At 45.1% G+C, this 24,002-nt stretch overlaps 1 protein-coding gene across 8 annotated transcripts in view; it reads right to left on the reverse strand.

Moving 5' to 3' along the window:
* SUN1 (Sad1 and UNC84 domain containing 1) overlaps nt 1-24,002 on the reverse strand; it is a 406,387-nt gene that overhangs the window by 317,800 nt on the left and 64,585 nt on the right. For 4 of the 8 annotated variants that reach the window (XM_085629314.1, XM_085629313.1, XM_085629316.1 and 1 more), the window contains exon 1: nt 1,564-1,802. The exons of 2 other annotated variants lie outside the window; for them this stretch is intronic. The gene's annotated coding sequence lies outside the window, so the exon portion shown is untranslated. Of the gene's footprint in view, nt 1-1,563; nt 1,819-24,002 lie in introns of those variants that run through there. 2 more of the 8 variants (XM_085629312.1, XM_085629310.1) reach the window with 1 other exon arrangement.

Genomic DNA, 24,002 nt, shown 5'->3' on the forward strand with positions numbered 1-24,002 from the left:
GGTTATTTACTTTAGCAATACGTAGACTGCTTACGTTCTCAAAGTGCCTTTATCAGCTAAATGTTTAGATTCCAAGAAATGCTCTGTCCTCCAGAGTATTGCAATTTGTGAGTTTCAGCACAGGCAAACTACACGGGATTGGAAACAACAACGCTCAAACCGGTGGGACAATTTTACTGAGCATTAGACACTAACACACTACGTGATCCCAAGACCTCTAAAACATTTTTAAATACTACACATTTCCTCAACAAGAACAGGTAAAAGGTTGTGTGGTCTGGAAACCAGGCATGTAGCTTAAGTGTTCGTCTCCCAGCAGGGGCTTAGCGCCGATTCTTGCTGAATCGGAAGTAAAACACGCTTATAAATGCATGCGATTTTCAAAACATACAGTGGATAAAGTAAGTAAGTGACAGTACGATCATGCCTTGGTAATTGGCACGGTGTTAAATTAATGTTTTGCTAAACCATTGTCGAGCAAATGTTAGGAAACACCAGGTTAATATTACAAATCATATTGGGCGAACTGCATGATATATATATTTGAGTGAGACTTACTCCCACAACTAAGTCATGCTCGTTCATGGAATAAAAAAAACATATGAACCGGGCGAGTTGTTCCCTTACACAATATTATTTCTCAAGATATATAGTTTGATAACTAGTTTTAAATGCGTGCAGGCTGTTTGCGAGGAACGTAGGTAGAGAAAACCAATTTCAAATACAGAACACGTGTGCAATGTTATCAAGTGGATTCTTTACGTAAAAACAGCGTTCAGTAAGTGTCAAATACTGACCACAGAGAAATACTGCAGCTTTCACATAGGACATGCAAGAGAATGTTCCATGTGTATCACGCCATAACGCGTAAACCCTTTACGACGCTGTGAATATATAGTTGCATCATTCCTGACCATGCGCGTCTTCAAGCACAGACATACTGGCATCATGCCCTCCTCTAGGCTGTGTATAACCATCACACCGATTTACAAATGAAAAATACACGCACGCACTGCAAACTGAACCTTCTGCCTGAACTACAATTCATACAGGTGCCCCTCCTTCCAACAGACCGCATGCAAATCACAAACTGCGTAAGAGTGGTTAATAATATACCAAGCATCAGCTCAAAGGCGCTGGAAATGGCAACTTTCACGGGTAACTGATAAACAGTTAATAGAAAGCAAGGTCCTTTTCGGTTATCAAACGGCTCTTCAGCCAGCAATGCCAATGCAACGCTAGAAGTAAAGGACACGAGGGTAAATGGGGCCAATGCTACAGTAACAAGCCAGCAAATCCCCCTACGCAAGGCATCAGTCCCTTTAAAAGATGCTGAATACTTAACAGGCGTAAGCGGGCTTTGACTGCAAATACAGCAAAACTGCAGCGCTACTGTGCACTACTGTACAAATCCACGCCAACTGCAGCCAAACAAACGCAAACACAAAGTGCGACAAGAAGGCAATTACAACCAAAACAAACTCCGCACACTTGCTCATTACAGCCCAGCGGTAAACCAGATAATCACAGCAGGATGCGAGGGGGAATAAAATACTGCCAAACCTAGGCGTCTTTAAACGTAGCCAATGTTCTTGTCCCCAGATACAAATCTGCCGTGTTTAGGTCATTCCCCGAGATCCCAGCAAAGGAACTGTCATTCTCAGGCTGGGCGGTAGGAAGCTGGCTGGCAGTGTTTTCGGATCCACACTGCTGCGCGATCCCAAAATGGCTTCCCAGCCTCCACAAAGCCTAAAGGATCAGCGCAATGTTGTCCACCCACTTAAAGCGGCTCTTGTCAGTCTGAGGCAGACTTCAAATGCATTGGATACGGCAACGGCGAGCCAGCCCACTACAGCCTTAACCCTTTAACTGCCTTCCACAGGGAAGGAAGAGCAGCATGCACAAGAACGCGCTCACCATCTTCTAACTTTATAGCTGTAGAAGGCAAATAAAACAAGATCGAGTTTAAAAACGTTTATATGGAGAGTGGACATGCCACACTTGGATGAATGTGGGGATGGAGGGAGTCGGGGGGAGAGAAAACATGCATACGTTTCTGGTCTTGTCTAGCAGCGTGCAAGGAGAGTTACTCAAGCTGTCTGCCGATGTTTTATGTGTAACAGCTGAAACGGGGTTTACTTGCAAAGACCCCATGATTAACTATAATCAACAGATGTAAACATACATTTACAAAACAAATGCGTCTTTCTATGCACCGCACGCACAACCCTGGCCCTCACACAAATAAGCCGGGCTACACACATATCCGTCTTCCAAAACACAGACCTCCCACTGAGTTGGGTTCTGCATGTCCGCATATGCACTTCTGCACCTCATCAGTGGTGTGAATAACTCAAGACGAAATGTAAATTACTCCAGCCTAATTTGCTTAATTTGGGCAATTCAATGGTACAATGGTACATGGAGTTCCTGGAATTGTGCCACATTTCATAATTACACTGTCGTTTGCCGCAAAATTATAGCATGGGAACAACCAGAACGTGAGCGGCTGTTCACGCACGTTAGGACCCGGATACCCCCCAGTCTGGCCCGCGCCCCTCCTTATCCCAAAAGTATCACCGACAGGACAAACCGAGGTTGGTGGAAAAGGTGATATTATATACATTTATTTGTAAAAAAAAATGTTTACACAATGCCGATCAAGACAACAGACAGCAACAGACAGTATATCAACTACATATTGTTAACGATTAAGCACCAGTGAGAAAATAAAAAATCATAGCAGAAAAATCATAAATCATAACTGTTCCAAAAACCATAAAGCTTCTAACACCAGGGGCTTCTGTAAGCCCAGACACCATTGGACCACACAGGTGTAACCGCCCGTGTCAGTAAGGGGCGGCCCCAGCCTCACTGTTCCCTAGTCTGCATCCTAGGGCACAGCCCCCCCCCCCCCCCAAAACACCAAGCTGTCTGAATGGCTGCAATGAGGTGACCAGCAGCAGCAGCCTCATGCCCACCCCAGGTGAACCGTGCGCCCTAGCCCTCAAGCAGGTGTGTACATCCTCTGGTTGGCTAAGGATTGCTGGACCCTACCCTTGGTGTTGCTATGGGAAGTCTGTATTGGAGGACCCATCTGCTCACTAGGGGTGAACTTAAGCATATAGTTTCCACCAGACCTCTTAGATAATTCCGAACCTTGCATTAAGAGTTGGGTGGGAGGGAAGAATTTGTCATCCTGTGCACCTCTGCAACTGCGATGCTCCACTCGAAAAGGCAGAGGCAAGGGGCCATATATACTCCTGGTCATCACCATGGTGGTGGGCGGAAGTGACGTGCAAAGGATGTGACTCGCTACTTCCGCCTCCCGTCGCCCCAAATGCATCTCACGATACATGGGAAAAGGAAGCCATACTCTGGTGACCCGGTATTACGAGTGCCTGAAATGGGCACCGGCCGCAGGTGGTCCAGGGTCCTAACATGACACCCCCATTGTGGCATTGTATTCAGTTTTTTGTGGGGGTTAAGTGTGAAATGCATCTTACATCAATGATCAACACAGACAATTTTCACGCTAAAATATAGCGCTAAACGACAGGTTTACCAAAATTGTGTAATTACACAAAATCAAATTAGATTAATTTTGCACCGCCTTAGGTGTGATGCGCTATATAAATGCAACAACACACAAAGCGCTACTTTCACAAAGTGTTTCCACAATTATTACACAATAAAGTACGAGTACTTTAACTATGAAAATCAGAGAGCGCACCATTAGGGCCCGGCCACCTGGGATTCCAGCCACGCCCACCTAGCAAACCAGGGTAGCCCGATTGGCGACCGGCGTGTAGGAAGTCCTTCCGGGTCACATGGCAACGTGTTTCCGGCTGGGACCAGCGCTGGGAAGGGGAGGAGCTAGAGCCTATTTATGCTAGGGGACTCGAGACTTCGTTCTCTCTCTACGCCGGTCCCAGTCAGTCACCAGTGAAGAGTCTTCTCCAGCGAAGGAATCTTTCTTTATTTCTCTCTGGAGGTCCGGAGAAGCGGAGAAGGCGACACGTTTGGGCCGGCGTGCATCGTGGGAAGACGGTGATCGAGTCGGGCTTGGTCTCAGCAGTTCCGGAGTCGGCAGACTCGTCAGCGGGAGGGCAGTGTCCAGTTTAAAGTGCTGCAAAGAACGGCGGGCGGTCTTGGTGGGGGTACATGTGGTACTTTGAAGTAAGGTGTCAGGGGTTGGGGGCACGGGGCAGTCGCGGGGGGAGCGGTATTGCTGTTGGGGGATTGGTAATTTCAATTTGTTGCCCCGATTGTGAATCCCGCATGCCATCGATCCCCGTGGCTGCCTTGTGTCCACAATTGTCAGCGCGCTCTGCAAGTTGTGCGCGCGGTAGGCGGCATCTCTCATTGGCCTCTGAGTACCCGGCGGGGGCAGCGTGGCAAATTACAGCTGCTGAGCGTTACTTTACTGCGTATAGTGTTTAATTGATCACCACTGAGTTAGTCTTCTCTCCCTTTGTCCCCGGAGCACCACGGCGTGTCTAGCTTGCATAATACAGTGGGCAGAGCGTCAGTTTGCCTTAAGTGAGGGCCGTTGGTGTTCGGCGCGGCCTTTGACGACACGCAGTAGAAGCGGATTACCGGCCAGCAATCCAACAGAACACTCCCATTCGCTGGGGCGGCCAAGTGAATTAAGGGGGCATTGCAAGTGGGGCACTAATCTTGGGAGCAAGGGATCTGGGGAGTGCCCGAGTCAGGGAATAGGCACATAGAGTGAGTGCACACTAATTACACCGTATCAGCTGGCTTGCGTGTGGGGCCACCTGTAGTACCACATTCCCTGAGAGGAGACCCTTCTACAGCGTGAAAGTAGGCAATCAGGGCAACAAAGCGTCAGTAAGGCAGGTTGGTGATCCTACACCAAGAAATATAGAATTCCTGCCAAGGGGGCGTAGCCCAAAGAGGAAGGACAGTGACCCCAACCTGTCCCAGTTGTTAAAACTTGTCCTGGCCAAGTTAAGTCAGAACGAAGGGAGCGATGAAGAGGCAGTGGTACAGGCCACAGAGAGAGATCAGGGCATGAAAGGGGAAGATCACCCCCGTAGAACCAATGTCTCCCCCAGGGCAGCATTCCCCCCACCTGGAAAAGCGGCCCAGGACACGTAAGGAGAAAAGTAAGGGTGGGAGAGGGGCCAGAAGGAATAATGATAGACATGGGGAAGGAGAACTTGAGGAGCAGATACCAGCTCAGGAGGCGCCTCGCGGGGCACCCAACGAAGCACCCCATCCCATGCCAGCGCAAGCAGTACCCAGTGGGACAGAGCAGGATGATGTGGGGGCAGTGTTAGCAGAGATTCGCGGTGCATTTAAGGCATTAGCGCCCACGCCCCAACCCCCGGGCACAGTGACACCGGTTGAGCCATGTACTGAGGAGGCAGGGCAGAGTGCCCAGAAGGACCCAGCTCCTGCACAGGTGCTAGCCCCAGCGACCCAGGGTGGGCTAGGAGGGGGAGTGCCATCACAGGGTAGCGCGTCAGGGGGGTAGCTCCCCCCGCTTTAGGTAATTTTGAGGGGCCAGCAGGGGTAACACAAGGGACAACAGCTAGCATATTAGCCTCAGTAGCAACCTTGCTAACACAATTGGCAGCACCTGCGTCAGGGAGTCAGGGCAATGGTGTATCGGTGGCACCATGGGCACCACCACCAGCCTTAGGGAGCACGGTCAACGAAATCAGTAGGCAAGTAGCTCTCTTGGCAAGGGCGCAGGACAAAGACGTGAGCACAGCCTCTTCAGCGGTGGGTCAAGGGGCCCCCGCACAATCCGCTGCAGCGACAGTGACCACAACAGGTAAGGCCGTTGAGAACACAAGCAAGAGTACCAACAGCAGGGTGAAAGCGATTGGGGGCAGGATACACTGTTGTCAAAGCCAGGAAAATTAAATTGGCTTCACACGTTCCTCTGGACATTAGGGAAAAGATTTGGAAGGGAGAATTCATAGATATATTCTCCTTAATCAGACCAAAAAGGAGGGAAGTGGAGTCTAAGGAAAGGGATGGGAAAGAGGGCTCTTTCAAAGACAATTATGAATTGGCTGTTTGGTTTTAATGTATTTACAACAGTAATGCTGGAAAGAAAGTCTGAGCTGGCGATATTATTGATATTCTATGCTAAAAAAATCCTAAAAGCACACACAATGTACGGCGGTATGGCATGGCTGGATTACGACAGGGATTTCAGATGGGCTAAGGTAAAGGACCCAGACATAGGTTGGGATCAGTCAGAGGTGAAGGTTTGGTTAGAAAGCATGAACAACAAAAACACCAGTGAAGCAGCCCTTTCGGACTTCACGAGGGGGGGGGGGGGGCTTAGGGGGTCTGTCGAGAAAAGAGGGACCTGCTGGGCATTCAACTGAAAAATATGTACTCGGCCGGCAGGGTCGTGTAAGTTTAAGCATGCCTGTGCATTCTGTGGTCACCCATCCCACCCGGAGTTTAAATGCATTAAAAAAAATAAAAAATCAAAAGGATAGAGGTAGGGAGCACAAGGCCCCCCACAATAGGTTACCCACGCCAGTTGAGATTGGGAAGCTGATTTTCTGCTGAATCAGTACCCCAATAGGAATGCAGCCAATATATTGTACCAGGGGTTTTCTACAGGTTTTCGCATTCCCGCCCAGGGGATGCCACCTGTCGGTCATTGCAATAACCTACTGTCTGCACGCACACATTCCACTGTGGTGTCTCAAAAGGTTAATAAGGAAAGCACGTTAGGGCGGATAGCAGGCCCATTTGCTACCCCCCCCCCTCCCCCCCCAGCCAGATTATGTTTGTTCACTGTTAGGGGCGGTACCCAAGAAGGATCCAGGCCAGTACAGGATGCTACATAACATATCTGTCCCTAGGGTGAGTCAGTGAATGATGCCATAGACCCATCCTTGTGCTCAGTGACATATTCTTCCTTTGACACAGCATTGCAGAAGCTGCGTGACCTAGGTCCCAATACCTTCATGGCAAAAACGGACATGGAGTCATGCCTGTGCACTCAGAGGATGATCACTTGTTGGGTTTCCAGCTGAATCACCAGTATTATTAGGACAAATGTATGCCAATGGGATGTGCGGTGTCTTGTAAATATTTTGAGATGTTTCGCTCCATGCTCCATTGGTTGTTTACATTCAGAACAGGGTACATTGACATCGCGCATTACTTGGATGAATTCATGGTCATGGGCCCGTCTGGGACATGTGGTCAGGCTTTGAGGGAACTGGTCTCCATGTTTGAGGAATTTGGGGTGCTATTGGCGCGTGGGAAAACAGTAGGTCCTGCGACATGCATGTCTTTCCTGGGGATTGAGATAAACACGGTGGTAGGAGAGTGTAGGTTACCAGAGGACAAAGTGCAGGCCTTCTCCAAGCAATAGATTCAACATTGGCAGGAGTAAATGTGACATTTCACCAACTCCAGGTATTGGTGGGCCAGTTAAACTTTGCCTTATGTATCATTCCGATAGGGAGCCTCTTCGCTAGGTCAATTGGTAGAGCAATGGTTGGATTGACTCAGAAGCACCCATTATAAACAATGGGGTGACCCAAACTAGTCCTTGGACCTGGGTGTCGATTGTTACAAAAAACAGTGGTCCTGGACCAATTATTCAAAATAGTGTTTGATTAATAACAATAATCATTTAATCTAATTCAGAGCTTGCAATAGTCAGCTCACAAAAGTCTATAGATCGTTGAATTTATCCAGATAGAAAGATGTGCAGGAAAACTATTGTATTATATTTATTTGAGAAGTAAAAAAAAACACAAACCTTAGAGGGTCATAGAGAAAAGGAGAAAGGAAAATGTTCAAGCGGACGTGTAGAAAAGGGTGCTCAGTTATTAAATATAAGAGGAGTCAAGAGGACTCAAGGCTTTCAAACAGAAAGTAAGGGGCATATATTTACAAAGACTGTACAAAAACTGATGATAAATAAACAGTTCACTGCGACCTGGCCCTATACAAAAAAATCAATTTTTCTTTTAATTTTATATTTCCATGATAATATGAAAGAGACTTTCCTTTTCTGGAACAGGGAAGATGGTCTAGGTGCAAGAAGGGGGGGTAGCGTAGACGTTTCGATTTGACTTCTCGGCGGGAGAGGGAAATTATTACCTCAGCCATGCGCATCTTCCTCAGGACAGGGGGAGGGGTGGCCCTCTTCATTAAGTCATGTAGCGTCCAAAGGGTCCAGCGAATGCGACACCAATACCCGCAATAATGACAATTTAAACTCTGGTGTGGGGTTTAGCTTGTGGTCGAGAGAAAACAGGGCGATAGCGCTCAGGGAATCCAAGGGATGAGGTTGTCAATGCTCGCATGCGTGGGCATTGAGAGAGAGAGAACACACACACACACACACACACACACACACACACACGAGAACGAACACACACACACACACTCTCTCTCTCTGTTTATGTATGGGTAGTATCAGTTAATCAAATGTAAACATTTTTTACTTAATGTGGGATGTGTCAATTTTTGTAAAGAAATATTATTAAAACAATGCAATTTAGGGTATAAAATTTTAAAGAATTCTAAAAATGGTAAAGCTTTTAAAGGTTTCTCAAGCCAAAACCTCAGGTCTTCCACAGTATATAAATTATGTAGGTCTACGTTAGAAAAATGTGCGCACACCAGCAACACTGAATTCTGATGCAATAAGACAGCTCTGCTCAATGTGCCAGCCTGTCAGGAGCACATCTCTAATATGTCTGGCCAACTGTGTACTAGTGGTAGCCTTCAGACATGCTACTGCTCAAGAGAGTAGGGTTGATGCTCAAATAGAGCAGGATCGCTTTAAATACCACAGCACTGTTCAGGATGCCTACCTCCAAGACTGGAATAAGTTAGATTTTCATTAGAAAGTTACAGAGCTTATATGTTCAAGTAGCAAAGTTACCCTTCAGGTTAATGACATTTACAATGATGACAGCTTCTGCACCACCCAAAGACACATTGCCATGCCAGCTTCTACAATGCTCTAGTAAACCAATAATAGCTTACCAGGGAGTGTTATTTATAATGGAACAGCAAGAATTTAGGTCAATCTAAGCAGAAAGACCGACAGTCACAAGAACATACCAACACACCCACAAATGCACAAGGTTCCATGGTAAGGAAGGCGTGCCAAACCTTGACCTCTCTTACCCCAAAACTGCATTCACCACATCCAATACACCTGTCTTTACCACCTCTGACCCCCACCCCAATTTTCTAAAATGGATCCCTATCTGTTCCTCTCTGTGGTATCTTGCGAGTTAGAAATGACGGGATTATTTTGGTTCCAGACGGACTCCGTAAAACAGCGACGCAAGAGCTAGGGCATGGGTACCAGAAATCCTGATGTAGAATGTTCAGTTAACGGTGAAACGCTGAGCGATAAAGACTTGTAATATCAAGCTGTGTGTGTGGCGTGATCATTTACATGAACCCGGGCTGGGAAAGAAGCTACAGCTGGCGACGAGATAGGGGAATTAATTCAACCCTGCGACCTGAAGAACAGAGTGCTCTCCCAGAGAGTTTGCGCGGTCCAGAAAACGGCTTGTGCGTGTCATGTGTGCCTCGGTCAAAGTGAAAATCGGCGGTTGGCATATGTGGAGTCAAAGCGCATCTCCAGCAAGTGCAAGGCCTGTAAAGAAAGTGGAGGCCTTACAGAAAGTTTGTCGTCAGCTAGAAAGTTGCTGGTAAAGTCGAGACAAGAGATACCGTGGGACAGCAGAACACAGAGCCGGCAATTATATAGTACTACAACGCTAAATGCAGTGACAACCAGGCACAGAGAAGAGCCAAGAGACAGTGATCGCAGAGTCCAAGGAAGCACTAAAATCGGAAAACATTTTTAAACACAAAGAAATGCAAAAAGCAGTAAAAACCAGGTACAATGCGAAGGAGGTGAGAGTGGTGAAGACCCGTGCAGGAAACAAAACGGCTACCCACCACCAAAGAAGAAGACAGCACCTCACAACCAGAGAGTAGGCAAGAAGACCCAAATGTAAGCACACGGCTAGTGCGTAAAGAAGGTGCCTGTCCAAGTGGGCCGCCGACGCTGCCAGAGTGGTCTCCGCTCAGGACAGCAGAAAGTCCCACATTTTATGATGCTACCGCCTGCTTAGAACCACAGCCTCCCTTAGATACCACCAAAAAGCAGAATATTGGTGACAGATGCACTGCCTGGATCGAAACGATCAATTTCATTGATGCAAGGGAAGAAGCAAATAACAAAAAAATCATTAAGTATCTGAAAAATTGTGAGTGATGGAGTAAAAGAAGTGTTGAAGGAAGTGACGTACCGTCAAATGAAAGAGGTGTTCAACACCAAGTTCAATCTAATGCCAAATGTAGACTATGAAAGATAGATTTTCAACCAAGAAAGACAAAGTTGGTGAAACAATGGATGAGTTTGTAGAAAGACTTGATTCATCATTGCAAGTTCAATAATGAAGAGGCCAATTATAGATGGTTGTCTCTCCGATTCCTTCAGAAGACAAATGTTTGAAAAGAGAATCCTCTCTCTCTTCCACTCTAGCAGCCGTAAGTATTCGGTCCAAGCTGGCAGACAAGCAGCTAACATGGAGTCCGGAACAGCCCAAATGAATCAGTGCAGAGTGTGAAAAGCAAGCCAAACACAAGGCAGAAGGCCATAATGTAATGTCTCTAAAGAAAAAGATGGTGTTTTCGATGTGGAAAGGAATGTGGATTTTCTTTTCCACATGAAGCTAAATGTCCCGCTATTGGACAGATATGCAAAAGCTGCCGGAAAGAGAACCATTTTGTAACGGTCTGCAAAGCGAAGGAAAGATGAAGTCGGTCACATCGAGAAAACCAAAAGGATGGCAGAAAGTTCCAGAAACATTCCATATTCGCCCACAAGGCAAAGAGGCAACATCGGTTGAGGTAAGTAGGTACAGTTGACTGTTGTCAAATTCCTCATCTAAAAGTTAGTCACAGTCATTGTCAAGCGACAGTGAGGAAGATGGGTGTGTGAGGTCAATGTCGACCACTGGACAAAACAAGAATATAGGATTAGCTTCTTGCAAGGAAGAGTGCCAGTCGAAACTAGACTACAAGTGTAATTGAAACATTGATTTGGACACTGTCCCAAAATCTCTCTGAAGGTGAACGGGTGCTACATACTATTTATCATAGACAGTGGCCAGTCAATAAACATTATGCCAGCGGAAAAGTACAAGTATTGTCTCCAGTGCCCCATTTAACCCAGTCGAAAACCAAAGGGTATATGTGGGCTGCTTAAGCGCCACTGCGAAGTCAAGGTTCGTTCATAGCAACATTGAAGCATAAAAAGACAGAAGTACAAGCAGGGTCCTGCAAATGACTATATGGAGGAGGATATTACTTACCTCCCAATTGATGATAACTTCTGCGGCATCACTGATGCCTCCATTCAGAAAGCAGTTTCCCCAAGCACTGGCCCCATTGGAGAGGAAATTACTTCAGATGGGAGCACAATGACAACAACCCTTCCGCGAGGGAAGACCCCTCTGGACTATTGGTCCCCCTACCTCCAGGACAGCCTACTGCAACTCTGGCAGAAGGTAAGTAGAAACGCGCAGATGATCTTGGTGTTAATCTGGACGCTTTTGACTGTCTCAAAAAGGCTTTTATGATTTGCCAACCCCTGCCGCCCCTCTCCTCAGTACTTCGAAGGGTAATGCAATCCTCTGACAAGCGGGACCCAGTCTCCCGAACCTTTGGAGGTTGGGGGACTCCTCTAAAGCCTGTTGGCAAATCCATTTCGGGTGACGCTCTTTAAGACCCAGTCTCTGACATGCTGAGCCCGAATGAGTTATTACATCAGAGCTCCGCAGAGTAGACTACATCGGCGAAAGTCGCCTCATATGTGGTGGGCCCACTGTAGAAACCACTTGACAAGGAGGTCCGCTGTTGCCTTCAGGCGGAGTGCTCAATCCCCTCATTGGAGAGCTAGGTGTCCCGGACTCTCAAAAGTGATGCGAAGATAGCTATCTTTATGACGAAATATGTCCGGGACCCTAAGAGTGAGATTGATTACTCCTGGCACTCATACTAGGATAAGTTACTGGATATACTGAGCCCGTTATCCAATATCCTGGACTGGGCAGAGGATGCTAAGGCATAGAGCGCCTTTGATATCTCCTGTAGCACTATTGGGCTGGGCCCAGCGTGCCATAATTTTCCTTGGAAACGTCAACTGCATAATTTCCAACAAAAGGCATGGGTACCTACTAATAAACTTAGATTCTAAGTTGGGGGAACTGGCGACATTCAAGGCAGGCCCCATTGCACAAGGGGGGTCTATTCGGGGATCCCTTTATATGTGAGCTAGGGAAATTTGCTGCCACATTCAATTCCTTAGTCAAGGAGGTTTACCCCACAGGTTTTCGCCAGGGCTGGTCATGGGAGGGGGTGCCTGATTGGCAGTGCTCTCCATCAAGTCTCCACCAGAGGTTCAGGTGTACGTCGAGCCAGTGGCAGGATCCTTCACAAATTGGTGCCTTCTACCCTACCAGAAACTACCCACGTCAACGAGGCTCAAGAGGGAACTCCAGAGGAAGCGGCTCCTATGCTACCTCTCAAAGTGAACGTTCAACCTCTCTCAGAGACCCGACTTGGGGACAGACGGTCAGATTTTTTTCACAATTGGGAGGTTCTCACTTCAAACGCCTGGGTCCCTCAGACAACAAGAAGTTTCCAAATATAATTTTTTCAGCTCGCCATACTAACCTCACAGACCAAATCCCTTTCCTTCTCTCAATCTCAAGCTGCCCTTTTAGATATGGAGAGCATACAGCTCTTGGCGAAAGGGTCGACTGTTGAAACGCAAGGATGCCCCTTTGGTTTTCTCAGGAACCTCTTCCTGGTGGAGAAGAGGGATGATGGGGCAGCGTCCAGTTATCAACTCAGGGGCATTCAACAAGTGACTGGTTTACCGTCACTTCAAGATGGAAGGCATTCACTTCCTCAGCAACTTGTTGTAGACTAACATTTGGATGGAGCACATGGATTTAAAGTACGCCTACTTCACAACTTCAATATTCCCCCTTTGTCACCGTTTTCAGCAGTTTCAATGGCACTCACAGACTTTCAAGTTTACCACTCTTCCTTTCAGTCTGTCTTAAGTGCCATGGTGCTTCACCAAGGTTCTGAAGCCGGTGATGGAACACCTGCGAGCCCGGAGCATCATTCTCATTGTGTACCCTGACAATATCCTACCCATGGGCCAGTGCCCGAGGCAGCTGTCGGGGCATCTACAGTTGACCGTCGACTTTCTAGAGTCTCTCGGGTAAGTCATCAACAAACAGAAATCAGTCACTTTCCCGATCTAATCCTTATAATTTTTGGGCTTTGTAGTTAAATCAGTCTGGACTACCCAGAGTCTCTCATTACAGAAGCTCACCAAGATAAAACGTGAACTAAGGAGGACGCGGATCGAGCCAACTACCCATCTCAGGCAATTACCCCGAATCGTAGGTCTATCATCATCCAAGAAGGCTATCATCATGGAACCGCTACACTACAGAACCTCAAGACCTTCCACCTTCGATGAGGCCTCACCTATTCTCAGTTGGCTCCCATGTCAGAGGAAGCCAAGGAGAAATTGCAGTGATAAATCGCTCATATGGAGGCTTGGAACGGTCGGGCCATTTTTGGTTCCCAACCAGATCGGATGATAGAAAGCAATGCCAGAGGCACGGGCTGGGGAGCACAATGTGGAGAGTGCGCCACAGACGGAAAATGGTTATTCGCAGAGCAATCTCTTAATATGAACTGTCTAGATTTGATGGCAAGGTAATTCACTGTGAAGTGTTGGAGAAAGGACAGGGTTCAGTGTTGTGTCCTCCTCAAGGAGGACAATGTAGCGGCAATCCACTGTGTCAATCATCTTAGGATAACATGATCAAAAATTCTATTCAACTTAACCCAGAGCTGTTGAGCCCATTGTCGGGAGAACCAGATTTCTGTGACTGGGGAAGTCCAATCAGGTGGCGGATTGGCAATATCGGCAATGGCAAGAGGAGTCCAGTGAAACTGGATCCACAAGTGTTCCAGAACTATAGACCAGGTGGGAACCCTTTACTGTGGATCATTCTGCGTCCTGCCTGGACCATCAATAGAACAGGTACTACAGTACAAGACCAGATCCCAATGCAGTGGCAACAGATGCATTCCTTCAAGACTGGAAGGACAAAGGGTATGCATTTCCCCGTTTGACATGATCATAAGGTTATCCACCCAAGTTCAGAGGCAGCAAGCAAGCATAGTGGTAATCACCCCGATCTGGAGGTCTCTAGTCTGGTTTCCAGTTCTGAGGAACTTTCTTTGGATCCTCCAATCTTTCTACCCCTATTTCCAGGTTTCCTCTGGGATTCCTTGAGGAATCCGCATCACCAGGTTCTGGAGAGTTCTCTACATCTCATGGCATGCAGGATTACCAGGAACACTGGAAAGTCCCAGGCCTTACACAGAAAGCTGCCTCATGGTTTTCCCAAGCATGGGCAGATAGCACAATCATGAGATACCACTCAGCTTGGGCTCGATGGTTGGGCTGGTGTCATCGACGACAGCTGGATCCCCGTGGGAGTAGAAATTGTCTACATTCTGAATTCCCTTGCTTACTTAGCTTCAGAGGGTATGGCATATAGGTCTGTCAATACATGTTGCTCGGAAATCTCAGTAGGCCATTTCCAAGTGAGTGGACAACTGGTGGGGGACACCCTTTGGTATGTAAGCTTCTCCAAGACATCAGACTTACCCTTCCTCCGGAGCCCAGACACTGTACTTTATGGGATGTCAATAAAGTCTTAAATTTGTTTAGATCCTGGTCCTCTAATAAGTATTTGTTACGGAAACAAATGTCTGCGAAATTGGCTACCTTGCTATGCTTGATATCTTGTCGCGCTTTGGATGTCAGTGCTTTGGATATAACAGGTAGAGTATTTGCTCGAGATGGGGTTACTTTTCATATATCAAGAGAACAAAAAGTAATTCAAAAACTGTTTCATACTCTATGTCTCCATATGTTCAATAAACTGTGTGTAGTAAGGGCAATAAGAGTTTATGAATCTATGACAGAGGATTGTCGTCCCCCACGGCAACGGCATCTACTCATTGCCCTCACTAAGCCTCAAAAGTCAGTATCCTCTCCTACCATTACCAAATGGGTCAAGCAGGAAGATGGCATTGATACTAAATTATTTGGGGCCCACTCTGTGAGGGGCACTATGGCCTCCAAGGCATTTTCATTGGGAGAGCATCTGGAAGACATTCTTAATGCTGCGGATTGATCCTCAGACTCTACGTTTAAATGGTTTAACTTTAAATCAGTTCAGAACATGGCATCGCTGGTGTCAAGAAAGCTTTGAACCAGCCTAATCCTCGCCTCCGGTACTAGCACAGAATGCATGCTTTACTAACTATTGTAAAGGAAAATTTCAATTCCATTAAAGGACATGGAGGCGAGGATTCACCCATCCTTCTGCATGAAGATTCCTGCACCGGCCAAATGTGGTGCAGCAATATCCCTTTGCATGTCAAGAGCAGTGATATCGACTTTACATGCAAGTACTTGGTCTTCTCCAATATTTCGATGTATATTGCATCATAACTATTGTGACAACATAGTTCTATTTTTGTAATGTGACTTCTTGGCTTATGTTTTTTCTGAACTGTACACGGTTTGTGACTTGAGGTTCACATGGTCTTTATCTCCTTAGGAACAGATTCAGCAAACCAGAATGAATCACTAAACGATTGGTTGTGGTCGCAGGAAAAAGGAGGAAGCAGAAGCGTCTGCAGAGGATCTTGAAGGGCATTCATGGCCGTTGATTGGATGGACTGATAGTTCTTTTTCCCAGGGTTTCATGGGAAATTAAGTTTTGTGATTAAGTTGTTGTTTACATAATGGCTGGTGTAATAAAAAGTGAAGAAAGAACAGCCTAAACTTTGCCCCAGTGTCCTCAACAGAATTGAAATAATCTGTTATGATAGCTAGGAAATGTTTCTTTCCTGATGCAGAATTTTAATTTAAATGTTACAAGTGGAGGAATAAAGTCGTGTAATACCAAGCTCCGTGTGTGGCATGATCATTTACATGTACCCGGGGTGGGGAGGACGCTACACTCTCCACCTCCAGCAAATATTCCTCACCTACATTGGCCAGCAGTCCATTTCCCAGCCCACACACAACTGTACTTTTTTCATTCAACTCCTGCACTGCCTCTCAAATCTTCCCAGGCTTGTCTTCTAAACTTTCCTCGTTCTCACCTACATAGTCACTCACCTCTGCCCTGCATCTCCTTAACCTAAACTGTTTCTTGCGGAGTCGTCTTTTCTGCTGGTATGTTTGCTACTCAACACATGTTGCAATCCTTGCTAATTCGGTAGAAAAGTTTCTCCCCAACACAAACAGCGTAGCCAATATTCTTCAGTCCCAATGTGAAATACCTCTTAATTTTTCTATAGTCAAACCCATACACAGATATAACATACCTTGCCCTGCCCCTCAACACTTGACTCATGACCACAGTTTTCCCCATCACTTGCGTCTTTGCTAGGAGGAAAAACATTAAATTTCAGCCACATTACGTGACTAAAGTTCTGTGACATATTGTATTACTTAATACACCGATACAAAAGAGATCTTAATGCTGCAGAAAATAAACAAGGATAATTACGCACATCTATTAGATCCTACTGAAAACTGTTCACCATGAATTAATGATTTTGGCACTGTTCTATGAACCTCCCATAGCAGAATGCATAACACACTATGTTGCACTCTGAAGAAATCAAGCCTACATGTACACACTGCTTTGTAAAGAAACGTTTATCCCATTCTGATCATCCTAGTCATGGTTTAACACTTGTCCTCAATTTTGAGTTTGCATTATGTTTGCACAACAGTGTATTTGGAAGCCCCAGGACATTAAAGATATGGAAAATGTTTGAGATTCTCCCTAACACTAAGTGCCATCTTCAACCAAACAGCTGATACAAGAACAGCAACAGCACTGCCCAGAAATACCAGTCACACACACCCTTACCATAGCACATATTAACCCCTATGTTGAGGAGGCTTTTCCACCACCAGCGCTTTCCTCTTTCTTTGATGTTTGGGGCACATTGCGCTTAAGTCTCCATAACTGTTTTCCCCACAAAAGGTATCCAGACCAAGTTTGAGTACTTTTACACAACCCTCCCCCATCTTGAGGATCCAAAAGGAGACCAAGATTTGTGGGTTTCCCCTGGGAGAAACCAAGAAAATAGACAAAATATAGCAGCACTTTGGTTTTTGTTAGAAAAATTGAGAAAAAGATCTATATATGATAGATATATGATCAAGGCCTCTGGGGCTGGAACGCGTCATGGCGGAATAGCAAGTTTGCTTTAATAAAGAAAAAATTACCAGCACAAAGAAAAATTGGTGTCCGTTCCCTTTCTGATTGCAGGGGCAGGGAATCGCGCAGAAACGGTGTTGTGGAGATATGTCTCTTAAAATGGCTTTAACTAAAGGTAGAAATAAACTACACATTTTTAATCACACTTCTTGCATTTTTCTAACTGGTAGCTGATTTTCCCAATTTTTGTAGTTTTATCCTACTTGTACTTTGTAGTGGAAATAGGTGTGAAACCCAGGGTGAACCATGGAAAACTATGCATTTCTGAAAACTAGACAATTCTCAATTCAGCAACAAGTGTTATGTGTAGATTGCTCATGGCTATCCCCAAGAAACGAATCACTGAAATAAAACAAAAACAATTAAAAGAAGAAAAATAATTTCAATTGGCGAGCAATGTTTTAATGTGTCATTTTTTGCCCCAATGGGCAATTTACAAAAGTAACCTACCATTATTTTCATCAGAACCTCCTGGTTGGAGGAACATATGCAGTTTGCAGGTTGCCCCAAAACATGTGTAACCCAGAACCATCAAGTGAGCTGTAGCTTACAATGACTGTTCATTGTATAATGACCATGTACCATTTCATACGGCAAAATCTAAGTTTTAAATAATAGGTATTAAGGAAATAAGTAAATTTCTGAAATGTGCACGAGATACTAAATTTAAGAAAATAGGTTACTTCTCCATCTCAGAATTTGAGATTACCCATACTATTGTCTGGTTCAGAGGGCATTTTGCATAATCTGTTCTGTTTTTTAACACTGGCTTACATTTGGAAGTCAAGAAAGGAGAGAAATCCAATTGGTAATAACTAATGCTCTACTATGCTGTATTCCCACATTTCTCCAGATAAAAACAGTACCCCATTTGTGTGGGTGGGTCTATCAACTACAGGAGGAAAAGGCCCAAAAATGCGAAATGGAGAAACATTTTTGCCATGAAGCACACAGCCTACAAACCTAGGCATTTCTGAAAACTAGACACTTGGGGGAGTTCGGGATGGTGAGAGTTGCGTGGATCCCATTAGGTTTTCTTACTGAAGAACGCCTTATAAACCTCACCTAAAATTAACATTTTTGATTCACATCTGAAAGAAAGTTCCACAATCCGCAAAGATCCACAAAATTCCCACACTTTCCCAATAAAAACAATATGCCACTTGTGTGACCAGACTAAGCACTCATGAAAGGATCAAACCAGGGACCATGTGAAGGCTATATTGAAATCGCATCGTTGCTGGTTTGATCCGTTAGTGCTGTGGTAGCTAGGCCCAGTCATACATACATACATTCTAGTGTATTTAATCCCAACCACAATCCTTTTCAACTCCGAATTCCTCTAGCATTTAGAGCATCAATCTAAATCCCAACTTTTCCATGCACTCAGTGGGACCATCTTTCTGCATTCTCCACCAAAACATAATCATAGGTAACACTCCTATAATTCAACAACAAAGAAAAGGACAAACTAATCCTTAACCAGGAACCAATGGCCTCAAGAGTGCCCTTGCAGATCACAGCATCTTGGTCCTGGAATCACCTCCCTTCCTGTTACTAATTTCCATCCCCTTTCTGGCAAATTAAATCATATCCGTTCTTTAAAAGTTGGAAAAATAATATTTTTTTCAAGAGCTAAAGATTAGACCCTTCCGGGTACCTAGATTTCAGAATGCTTAATTTGTCCTGGTTCTCATTAGGTCTCTTTGTGTGCTATTAATCTTGTCCGTCGTGCAGTACTGCGTCTGACATCCAACTTCACAAACACTGCATGTGCATCATCCAGACCTGGATGTCTAACACCAACTTGAAGATCAACCCAGCCAAGACAGACTTATTAATTGTCAAGAACAAGAAACAGTACAAACCTGGCTCAATGACATGAGCCATCATGGTTTCGAACCCTAACTTTCACCAAAAGCCAAGTTACTTGGATTCATCTTGAACACCTACATCCCCCTCAAGGAACACATTACGAAAAATACAAAGACTGAGTGGTACCAGCTCTCTTCTAAAGAAAGAGTAGCAAAATCATACAGAAAAAAACTACAGAACTGCTGTTCAAGCCTTCGTACTCTTGTACCTAGATGAGAAGGCTCTGCTATATGCCCATCCCAATTCAATACTGCCCCCCTCTTATGGGCATCCTACATGTGGCAGCACGTCTCATCTGGGACTCCATTGGTTCCGCTTGCAGGACCACATCACATTCAAACCAAGCTGCAACATTAAAGCCAGCACAACCAGCAGCCATGCTAACCTTACAAATAAGCTCACCATCTGTGGTGGTCTTGGCACACCCACAGCCAGGACATCATCAGGCTCAAAAGTGCTAAAAAAAAAAACGAAAAAAAAAAAACAGAAACCACACACAAGACAGTAGTATTTCTTCATTTCTATGCAATTCAGTAAAGAGTTGAAGAGTCGCCCTTTTAAAGAAATAAAGCATCACAATGCATGAACCATGCATAACCCAGCTACCTCCCCTGTCACTCATTAATAAGCATTATGCCCTTCTTTGGCCCTGTACAGCGTTCTACTGCCTTTTGGCTAGGTTTTGTGCTATAGAAATATCACATACATACACACACACAGCAGAGGACAATTACTTAGTACACTACTTAAGGAAATGTAAAAGTATGCATATATAAGCATGCAATTGCAGGAGTGTTGGGGCTCTGTTTAGGATTGGTGGTTGAGTTACCCTGAATAAAAGCCACACTGTGGGGGTACTGCATGCTGCATTTATTAATAATCATAAGGATAAAACAAAAGTGGTCTTCCTCACACTCTTGGTCTGCTGCAGGGTTCCAATGTCCAATGAAATTTAAATCCCTGTAGGCTTGGTCTACTGCCTGCAGTAGTTCTGGTCTGGCTCACGAGCACCTCCTTTCTACTCAACTATGGATAAATCATGCTGCAGAAGACCGACTTCAGATGAAACAAGTCCACTGACATTCTACTCGATGTCTGGTTTGTTTGCCGTTTGGTGGACCCACCCAAATAGAAGTGCATCTAAATCAACAAGATAAGAGGGTGGTCTGGTGACATTAACATTAATCAGTGAGATAATGAATTCCCTATAGTTTTGAGAATGCCAAGATAGCACAAGACCCTCAACGGTAGCAGTGAAGTTGAGATCTGAGAATTTTTCCAGGGTATTTTGCAACCTCTCTGAGGAATAGACAACAGATAATGTTCTGCTCTAGTTACAAGCCTGTCACCAACTCCAAAAGGGGTGTTCCACGTTAGCAGCGTTAGGTAGAATGAGACAGTTAATGGAGTCAATAGAACACAAAGCCTTCAATGCATATGTAACAATGCTTGCGAAGGACTACTTCAAGTTGCAGGATGTGCTACATCAGTGAGCAATTTAATATGTTTTCCGATCGTAGAATGGATAGGACTAACATACACAACCACGAGTTAAAACGGTCAGCAAAAACATGGATTATAAAACTGTAAGACAGCACACCTGGCTTCTCCGATGGGAAGCCAATAGAGGAGGAGAAGGAAGATGGAAAACGTAGAAGACCCTTAACAGCAATTAATTACTTGTTTGCTGCTCAGACTGCATAGTCTTTAAGGGTACAGGTAGGAAAGTTATTTCATGAGCCACCCCTAGCCCTCATACATTCAATTTTAGGGCACTGATAAACATCCATCATGGACTGCCTCTTGTGATATGGGTTCCATATCATCATTTAGCCATGGTTCCACAATGAGGAGAAGGCCATGGTTGAGATCCGCTCGAAAGTCACAGTTGTGATTAGTGTTTTCTTAGTGATTCAATGTAAATTACCATACAAATGATTGATGTGATACCCAATAAGAGTTGCGATTTCCGGCTGATTGTGCAAGGGCCAATAGAAAGCCATCAGGACTAGCTGAGGCTGTCTCTGGATCTATGACCTCTTGTTGCCACTCTTTAATCTTCTAGCTGGCATGGCAAGCAGGATGCTATTGCTGGATCCTTTGGTCTGATATTTTGCAGCGCTTTACTTTCATAAATGCCTATATGTCTGTTCTTGCAGTACTGCAAAAACGAAAGCTTGTAGATTTGTCAATTCTTCTGGTCAAAAGATGTATTGTTATAGTGTTGAGATCAAAAACAGCCCCTAATCACTGGTCGTGGTGGCTCGACAGGGGTAATAAGGTGGATGCTGCAAAACTGAGTGAGCATGTAAAATGTCTGAGGGAACCCTCAGAAGGTTGGGAGACCTTCAATCGGGGAGAAACTCAGATGGCCAGCTAGTGACTTGTTTGCAGATATGAGACTATGATATTGTGTGAGAATGTAACAGTGAAAACCAACAGCAGTGGAATTGTCAGCAAAATGATACTCCATCAAAATCAAGAGGTCCTGTGAAAAAGGAAGGCAAGGTTTGCCAGTACGTGTCTGCAAACTGAGATCTGCCTTTCACATATATCTGGATCTTCTGAGGAATGGAGGCACTCAAAATAAGGAATATCACAGGTAGATCTGAGGGAAACAGAGGGTGAAGTGGGCCTGCAACCATGGAGGGACCACGACAATACACCCAATATTATTGTAATTTCTTTGTTTAAATAAATACAATGAAAAAAATGGTGGATTCCTCTGGTCTATACTTCTGCAAGAATTGGATTTTAATTTCTTCTTGTCTTATCGAATGAACGTAGTGGTGATACAATTGTGTTTTTTGTTCCAAGCACTGCTGTTTTTGATGGGAGTTCCTATAGCAAGTTTGCACAGGGTCAACGCACTTCTCTTAGTTGCTATGGTGGTCACTCCCAATTATTTTGGCAGCTATGGTAATGGTAAATGCAGGTCTAGCCAGGTAAGGGGTAGATAAAGTACTGAAAGAGGAGTATTGCAATGTCATGCATTTTAGCTGGCCATGGTTTAGTTGCTCGCTCCAGCGAAAGCTTTAAAGGTTACTCTGGCTGGTGTGGCAGGTTATGTGGTGGGGAACATCTAGTGACAGGTTTGTTCAGTTATGAAGTAGGCAGGAACTTCACTGTATTTGGTTGCAACAGAGTGGCAAGTGAACTGTGATCAGAGGGAAGAGAGCAGAGTGACGAGTAGGTGGAAGCACTGGAGTGTGCAGTAGATAAATTGAGGGGAATGCAGAGACAGCAGGTAAAAAGAAGGTGTGGAAAGATGGATGGATAGCAAAGGAGTCCCCGAGAGAGGAGGGGGTTGGAAATGCAATATGTTCTGTAGGATGTTTATAGGCCTGCATTTTTATGATGGTAATTGTTGTTTGGGGCAACGTATGTGAGGTAAGGAATTATAAGTGGGGCTCTTCTGACATCGGTAGTGGGAGAAGGAGCATATACCATTAGTGGATTGTAGTTGTGAGAAGGGTAAAGAGGCTAGTGATGTAGGGGCCAGGGTGAATGGAGAGGCATGTATTAGGAGGCAATGAAGAACAGAGTTTTTAGTGATTGGGTAGATGAGAGTAGTGATTGTGAGAGGTTATTTTTAGGGGGGCGTTACAGGGTAGAGAGGAGAGAGAAGGCTTTGATAGAGGAGAAGGGATGGGACGGAGTTGTAGGTGAGGGGGAGCATTTTGCACTGGAATAGACAACATATGTTGTTGCAGACAAGAGCATTCTTTTTTGCAAGATCAGTAAGATTTGTAATAATTAACCCCTTCAGTGCCCATGACGAGCTGGACTCGTCATGGGCTGCGGTGGCGCTGTGCCCATGACGAGTCCAGCTCGTCATGAACTCCGCCCGCTAATAAAAAGCGCGGCACTGGGCGGGGAAAAGGGCGGGCATGCAAGGGGTTAAGTCAATACTGATATTTTGTGTCACTGTAGGTTATTTATCGAATAGCCACACATTGTCACATTGAAAATAGGGGCTTTTGGTACAACGTTCGCGATTATGATGAGGAGGGCAGGAATTCAGTTAAATGTTTCGACAGACTATTGCCAACAGGGAAGCACAGCAGTTTGAGCACTCTAAAAGTTAATATTTAATCTCAACATGATAGTTCCCAGCTTTTGGTTTCCAGCGCTTTGTTATTGTCTGTTCCAATTATGTACTGAATCTACCTCATTGACAAGACCCAAGTTGGTCGAAACCGATCGGTGTTGGCTTGCATTCACATCTGGAGGGGACCCCGGCCTGGGTGTTCAGGTAGGATTGTCCACATTAAAGCAGGACAGAGACGGACAGGTATATGGCAGGTTTCTGTCTGCAGTGGCATGTTGTTCAAAAACCAACTGGCAGAAATGAGAGCCATCACCTAGTGACTGGTATTCATTTGAGCATTTCTTCCATCACTTTGTTGTTGTTTTCCCTTGCTGTAGTGGGATCTTTAGCTGCTAGGTCCATCTTCTGTACTCAGTAGATTTAAGTCTACTTTAGATTCAGACTTTTCTTAAAGTGAGTTCCGGTCAATTGATGAATCAGTCTGGGGCAGCAGAAGTTAGGCTGCCAGGCTCTGATGCACCCAAGATCCCCGTATGGTCCCGATTCCATCTTTTCAATAAGCTTGTGGTGCTAGTTCTGTGCCTAGTTATCGGAGTAGCTTGGGTAATTTGATGGTTTGTAATCTATTGTCATTCTAGGTTTTTGCTGTGAAACAACATTATCAGTTCTGTTTTTTT

Source organism: Triturus cristatus, chromosome 10, assembly GCF_964204655.1.
Source record: "Triturus cristatus chromosome 10, aTriCri1.1, whole genome shotgun sequence".
In the NCBI taxonomy this organism is placed as follows: Eukaryota; Metazoa; Chordata; class Amphibia; order Caudata; family Salamandridae; genus Triturus; species Triturus cristatus.